The sequence below is a fragment of the Babylonia areolata genome, chromosome 2, assembly GCF_041734735.1.
Source record: "Babylonia areolata isolate BAREFJ2019XMU chromosome 2, ASM4173473v1, whole genome shotgun sequence".
Lineage (NCBI taxonomy): Eukaryota > Metazoa > Mollusca > Gastropoda > Neogastropoda > Buccinidae > Babylonia > Babylonia areolata.
The window spans coordinates 69,470,581-69,478,874 of NC_134877.1; the positions used below are offsets into that span (position 1 = coordinate 69,470,581).

Sequence of the window (8,294 nt, forward strand, 5' to 3'; positions counted from 1 at the left end):
AGATAATAAGATATATGTGAGTTTTAGGGTACAAATTCAAGTCAATTATAGATTATTTCATGTAGCAGTCTCATTATCTCAAAAGAATGAGAGAGAAAACATTTGCCATCAGAGTAGACAGAGGGCAGCAAAAGGTGGAACACTGCTGTGTGGCACCAATCCAATGTCATCTCCATCTGGAAAGGTGTCAGTATGTTCCCCTCACCTGCATCATCAGTGAACTTGACCATGACATGTCTTAGGCCAATGACAATTGGAATGATATTCTTCATTGATTAATGTAAACTTGTAGTTGTATGTAGTATATTATACCTGTTCCACAGGATACCATTCATGAAAATTTCATCAGCTATGCTTTATAATTAACAGTTGCAAATGTTTGTTATGTTGTTTTTTTTATATCAAGCAGATGATGACAGGCAGACCACTTAAGAATAGACTTTTAACCAGCATAAAGTTTCTGGTGTTTTGTTGTTGTTTTTTTTCCTTATATTTTTTTCAGATTCGTTGATAAATATTTCGATACTATGATAATGTGAAAACTTAGAATGGCAGAAGTTTTGTGTGAGAATGTAAGTTTTACTTTTATTAAGATCATACATTAAAATAAAGGATGTGAAATCACAAATGGAATACAGTCAAAATAGGTTATAAATATGATCTGACCTACTATTAATATATTCACAATTTACAAACATAAATATTCTGAACATGTTCATTTCAGCTGCTGCTTATCATCGTTTGCTGCAGAGACCGGCAGAGTCTGAGAGTGTGTGTGAATCAGATTCGCATGATTACTTGCAATTGTTTGGTAAGTGGATTTTTATTTTCTTTAATTTGTAAACAGTGTAATCACTTCTTAATGTGAGCATTTCAAATGTTCAGGCTTTTAGTTTTAACATTCTGTTATTATTTGTCTTAAATCTTATGGCCCAAAATCTGATTTGGTATCCAGTTTTTGTGACATGCTCTTTGAAATTATAACTTGATTATTTAGCTTTTAAGAGATCTGTTTTATTGCTTCATGCATTCAACATAATATTAATATACCACTTTGTTGCGAACATCGTGTTTACATTTGCTTTTTTTATGTTAAGTTTTATACACTGTTCATAACATTCACACTGTGACATGTTTCAGTTAAACTGACTCTTGAATGACAGTAACTTAAAATTTAAAGCATTTAAACTACTTCTCTGAAGGCAACAACAACAGCAACAAGTGAACAACAACAACAACAAACAAGTGAACAAAAACAACAACAAAATTTAAAAAAAGGAAACACAAAATAAACTTATTTTAAACGAGATAACATTTTTTTTTTAACATTTACATGAAGTTGAGAACTTCACAACTTATCTTTCCCTGTCTTTCAAAAGCTGTAAACAGAAGAGGAGGAGGTAAGTGTCAACATTGTTTTGTCCATAAAAAAAGTATGCATCAATAACTATGCAAACTTCTCATAGATGCAATCAACATAATATGTTGAAAGGGAAGAAAGTCAGAAAAACCATAACAACAAATAACATTTGTGTTGTAGAATTAGTCCCCAAAATGTTGCAAATATGCAAGTTAGGGTAAAAGATACCATATTTTCAACAACAACAAAATATTAGTTGGAATTTGTAAATTTAAACAGGTTTTTGCAGATTATTAAAAATATTTGCAGCTGAAATTAGTGAAAAGTTCACAACAGATAAAATGCAAATTTAGAATTTTTCCTTTCATCACTTCACTACCATTCCACAGCAAATTTTTTTACAATATCCTAAAGTAAAATGCAAAATATAAGTATGTGGTTGTTTTGGATAATTCCAGTAACTACATTAGAGATAAATGGAAACAAGTCATTACACAAAACAAAACAAAAACAGGAAACAGTTGTCACATGACCTGCTTAACATCATGACAATAACTAAACAGCTGAACTGTTTTTAAAGCACTTTTTAGCAGATGTGATATCAGTCTGACCCAAATATGTAATGAAATGAGTGAATAAACCACATAAGATGAACATGCAAAACAGTCAGTAAGATTTTGATATTTAACAGCTTAATGTGTCTGAAAGGTAATTTGCTCACAACTTTACACTGTGATGTTGTGATGTTATCTCTTTTATGAAGTGCCAAGCAGCCAAGTCAGGTAAATTACTCTTGATGACTGCTGTTTAGCATCTTGATCTTGTTTCCCCTTATCTATTTTCACCATGTAGAAAAAGATGGGTGATCTTGTATATTACTCATATTGGTTTGATTTTTCTTCTGTTTTTTTCACAACATGGACAGTTTCATCTAAGTTTCTCACCAACTAAATAAAACTGAACAAGACTGGTCCAGCTGATTCCTGTAACACTTCTGAATATTTATTGCACTGTTGTACAGCATTTATTTAGTGGAAACTGGAATATCTCTTTCTTTTCTTTGTTGAATCATTGAGTTGCCTAACAACTGTGTTGTTACAGCTTCTTCAATAAAAAGTCTTCACCATTTAAAAGAAAAACGAACGTGGTAAATAGGTGTTCACTTTCAGTTTGTGTGTTAGGAACAGGAAAATCACCTATTCTGGCATTGAATTTCTCTACAGGTTATGGACAGTTGTAAGGTGGATGATTCTTTATTACCTGGTCTGAAAATTATGGTAATACTAACTAAAGGTAACTTTTTACAATCAATGAATCAGGTTGTGTGGTTTATGCGGCTAGAACATTTAATTCAGACTGATGAGGCCAAACCATCTGTATATTAAATTTTATTTGACAGGTACTGAAGACAGCAACTTTTTGGAATCAGCTTATTTGAGCAACTATAGGATTAACAGTTTTTAAAACAATAAAAGTATTCATTTGTACATTAAACTGTATACAGTTTGAAACAGTTTTCATATCCAGTTATTGGGTTTTTTTTCTCTTTACTTTTACTCTTTGTTTTAGTAAGTGTTGCTGAATTGCATCTATACTTTGAATCTGCATGTTGTCAGACAACATACATTCTCCTGTTAAAATGGATTGTGAAAAGCGCATTCAATGTGAGGTTTGTCAAAAGGTGTTTAAAAGCACAACCACTGCAGTTAAACACAAATGCCCCTATTGTAGGTTTTGTGGTAAAGTTTTTTCAACATTTCAGCGGTTTCAGTCACAAATGTTCATGCTTGCAGACATCACCTGTTACTTCCATTGAGCAACACAACATTGCATTCACCCCTGTGCAGACTGAATGGCAGGTACAGAAATGTGAGCAGTTACATTTGGTGTTCAAATGCAGCCTTCCCTCTGTAGAACCCAAAGTTGAGGCAGGAGCACCCAAACAGATCATCAGTATAAGGGGGGATGGAAACTCTTTTTTCCGCTGTTTGAGCCTGGCAGTCTGTGGGTGTCAAAGAACATTCTTTGACCCCTTCACTTTTCTAAGTGCTGTTGTTGCTAGATCACGGATCTGAAGAACATGTGTCTGTTCTGTGGGTAGAGTTTGATGATGAAGGTGTCAGGAAAAAGACCCGTGAACAGAACAAACAGCTCTACACACAGAACATCAACACAAAGTGGACTCCTGTCTTCCAAAGTGTGAAGCAGTTTCGTGTTGGAAAACGTCAGAATGTTGCAGTTCTGCATAGACAGTTCCCTTTGACGGCTTACTCTGCTATCACCATCCACAAGTCACAGGGCTCCACACTGGAGAACGTGGCAGTGTCGTTTCAGGGAGCAGCACACCACCATCTTGTGTATGTGGCTCTCAGCAGAGCCAGAACTATGGCTGGTCTCCACCTGCTTGACTTTGATCCAAAGAAGATCAGAGTGTCACCAAAAGTCAAGCAGGAAATGGAAAGACTGAGACAAGAACCTGTTGTGCCCTGTCTGACTGATCTTCAGCAGTTTTCCACCACAGGGTTTGTGATTGTGTTTCACAACAGCCGATCACTTCACAAACACATTGCTGATCTCCGTGCAGACAGAAACTTGCTACAAGCAAGCCTCATGTTTATTTTTGAAACATGGGAGCATGAACAGGATGACCCGGAACACTACAAGATTGCAGATTTTACTGTGGTTGCCAGAAACACAGCTTCAGTGAAAGGCTGTCGTTCACATGCTGGTACACTTGTTTACACCAGAGATCACAGTCTGCCATTCAGTAGCAGTGCTAGCCAGAAGTGCAGCAGTGGCATTGAAATCACTGTGGTTGATGCCAGTACCAGCGTTAGAGGACTGGTTGTTGTTGGGATCTACTGTCCTCCACATGTCAGCATCACAGTTTTGTGTGCAGAACTCAGAGCAGTTATTCAGCAGGAGCTCACAAGTCACACTCATGTTATCATTGGAGGAGACTTCAACAGTGATGCTTCCCGTGGACTGCCTAGACCTCTTCAGGATTTCTGTGAACAGTTCAGTCTGCAACAGCTGATCAAAGATCCCACCACAGACTATGACTCGACACTGGATCTGGTTCTCACAAATGTGCCTGAGCCAACTCCTGCTTGTGTACTGGAGTCGTGGTACTCCAATCATAAGCCATGTTGGATAGTGTATCTATATTGAAATCAGGATGGGACTTTTTTTCGTTTTCTTTTAAGGCCTGGGAACCTTCCTTTTAAGTAATGATGGTTCTTGTGTGTGTGGTCTGGTGGTCAACCTTTTATCTCTTAATATATTTGATGTCATTACTCTTGCTTATGAGTATGACACGCTCTCTGTGTCTGTGTATCATCATCAGATTTCTCATCTGTTGTAGAGTTATTGAGAAAGATAGTTGGATAGGTATAGATATGTATGAAATATTTCTGTTTTATTCTTATGTGACGGGGTGGTAAGGTGGTGTTAGAGAAGGTGAAGACAGGTATAAGGTGTTAGCAGAAGAGAGCTGCAGCCAGGCAAGGTAGACTCGGGAAGGCGGTGTGCCGGTTTTTCTTCTTTTATTCTCTCATTCTTCCAGACCAGGAGAGTTCTCTATTTGTCTGGCACTCGCTCACTCCTTATAGTCTGTTCCGCCGAACCGCAAAGCCAGTGCCGCGAAGCGACTCACGAAACCGGCCCTCCGTGAGCCTTGAGGGGCCAAGCTTGTGTTTGTTTGACCAAATTTGGCGGCTTCTGACTTTCGGCTCGGGGAACTAACATAGACATATTATATATCACACAAAACTACAAGAAACGAGCATTTTCTTAAGCTAAACCATTTTCTACAAAAATAATGTAGTTAAAAACTAAACAAAAAGAGTCACTGAATGAACGAGCTTTTAACGAGTTCATGTATCATTTTTGTACATTGCAACAATTAAAACGTCGCGATATGTAATATAATTGCAACAGTTAAGTAACTGAAAATCCTGAATTTTCAACTATATAAAAATTATCTATAGAATCTGCTTCTAGAGTAAAGATTTTTTATGTCAAAATTCAAGAGAAAACTCAACGGACAGCTCCCGTGTCGGCACGGGTTGGGGTGCTTTTGGCACTTGTGATCGACAATGAAATACTTCGTTTAAACCAACTACAACACAACTATACATGTATGATGCGAATCAGATTGATAACAGAAATGCAAACATCTGCAAGACACGCTATAAAAATGTCTAGGTATTGTAAAAACGTATTTTGCTCAAATCGGCACTGACGAATTCCAATGGCTTGAAGAAGAGAGAGTTTTGTGGGGCCGAAATACTGTCAGAAATTTCGTACTATCGCATGCCTATAACTTAGGTGTACACGGAAAGCGATACACGAGAAGAAAGCTTAATCATTTACATTGTAATGCACAATCTAAATTCCACGGCAGCTATATCGATTTATAGAAAACAAGGTATTTTATATGTTTCAACTGAGTGGATTTCGAAGATCGCGCCAAAATTCATTGACATAAATATTAGTTTAAAAGAGTTATAGGCTACCTGGCCAAATGATATCATTACAGTTGAGAAGTATGATCTTTCTGAAGTCCAATAACATAAAAACTATAATCTCATCTATAAGGAAGTGTTTATAATTTAACAAATGGATGAAAATCATCATGCGGTTCCGTGTAAAGGGAGATAACTTGTGACCGATTTACAACTTCCTTGTTAACCTTCGGCGAGTCACAAAAGTCGTCTGCTAAGCTGGCCCAACGAAGATTGTAGCCAATCCGGTTACACTTATCATAACATAATAGGGATGAAACATAAAAGGTACTCTTTCCTTTTTGTCTTGTTTTGGGTGGGGGTGGGGGGAATTAAATTTTTCACTTAAGATTGACATACAATGATTCATTTTAAGATTCTGAAATGTTAACAAATGATACATGCTTTTTAACATATTGTCAGTGTATCTTTTTTTTTTTCCGAAAGGTGAGGGGGGGTGCGGTGAACAGAATAATGAATTGATGTTTACCTTTTTATATATGTCACAGGTTTCCAGTCCTGAAATTCAAACTGTTACAGTAACCTGGGCTTGAAACTAATTGTTCTTTTGTTGTGTGTGTTTGGAAAAGCATACGTAATTATGATACTTGATAGAATAGGTAAATCCAACAGTCATTGGCTGGAACCATAACATTTTATCATTACAAAGTTTAAGTGTCCAGTTCAGCTTCAAGTATCTGCCATCAAACGGGTTGATAGATCAGATACATAACAAGTACAAGTTTACACTCGCATATTAATTGACATTTGATCACATGCAGCCACAGCAGAAGCTTTGGACACTTGTGCATGTTGTTTGCACAAAACAGTGCGTTGCTGTGTTGGCATGCACTTTTTCTTAAATAGATGCCTTGATCAGGAAATTTGGGATTGTTAAAAAAAACTTGCTTCACATATATGATGTAGATCTATAGCTCTTTCTCGTGAGATGGTCCATTCTAATTTGAAGAGGGTTTGTGGTGTGGAGGGTATACTGCCTTGTACTGGTGTTGTAGGCATGGAATTATGGTTAATCAGCAGACAGTGAAATGTCAATAAAAATTGTAGCATAAGAAGAAGACCAGATTTAAATGCTTAAACAGAATCCATTGTTTTACTTTTTTTTCTTTAAATTGCAAACTATTCAGTAAACATTAGTGCTAATATATTGTGTTTTACAAAGTGAGCTTAATCCCGAAGCCCGACAAAATTCAGTTTCAAACACATGTCTTTGCATATTTATCTCTTATGACTGACAATTCGTCGTCCTTCTGTTTCAGAAAATGGACATCAGCCAGGACAGGAACAACAGAATCTTCTGTGAGAAAACCTGTATGCTTTTGATCTAAATAAACACAATACAATACAACATCATAAGCCTCTGTTGCTTGATCAGTTGATGTTTGGTTTGTTGAAGGTGCTGTTTGTGTGCCCCTGTGGGGATGTCAGGGACTCTTTCCATTAAAATACTATGCCCACCCTCTGGAAACCCTCTCCTGAAAATTTATCATTTTATATGTCACTTTTCCTTTTCTGTCATTTATTACTTCAGCCATGCTATTCATTCCCATCCATTTTTTTCAAGATAGCCATGATTATTTATTTATCTGGACTTCATAATTGTGCATTCTTGCAAAGCTGTATTCAAATTTGGACCTAGGATATACGAGTTGCCTGCTGGCATTTTTTTTGTTTTCTATGCCTGTTATGTACAATTTGCGTATTATGTATAATTATGTCAATGTTCAGGTTTGATTGGTTTACTCTATCGATAGATTAATGGAAAGGCCAATTTGATGCATGTAGTTATATGTGCATGCATACGACTATTCATGCACACACACACACACACACACACACACACACACACACACACAAAATCACTCCCCCCACACCCCTTTTTTTAAATTTTTTTATACAAGATCAAGATCAATATTATATGACACACAGTCACACACAAATTGTTTTTTTTTTTTAATGGCTAACTCATGTTCAAGATTTTAAATCCCAAACTAAGTTCATGGCAGAAACTATATTACATATTCAGCATTTTTATGAATGAGAAGTAGCCAAAATGAAAACCATCACTGTGGTGATTGATATTCAGTGTCCCAACACATTTACCACTCTGAATAAAGTCCGCAACTTGCTGCAACACAAGCAGCCATTACTTACATCTAACTGAAGTCACGCTTACCAAAAATAAACAACAAAAAACAATAATAATAATGATATTAAAATAAGATAAATGAAGATATCTTATTTTAATATCTAACCAAAGTCACACCTACCAAAAAAAAAAAAAAAATGATAATGATATTAAGATAAATAAATGAAAACAAGAACATCACTACAGTTAAAGCATTTCAGCCCAGTGCTTCCCTCATTGAACGACAAGCAACCTCCAGGTTGATGACCACTCCCTCCAA

The 8,294-nt window shown here is 36.3% G+C and overlaps 1 long non-coding RNA gene across 1 annotated transcript in view; it reads left to right on the forward strand.

The window, feature by feature from the left end:
- LOC143279563 (uncharacterized) overlaps positions 1-7,439 on the forward strand; it is a 12,896-nt gene extending 5,457 nt beyond the window's left edge. The window contains exons 5-6 of the long non-coding RNA XR_013054901.1: positions 725-811; positions 7,146-7,439. This is a non-coding gene — a long non-coding RNA (uncharacterized LOC143279563). The remainder of the gene's footprint in view (positions 1-724; positions 812-7,145) is intronic.
- The last annotated feature ends 855 nt before the right edge of the window (positions 7,440-8,294 follow it).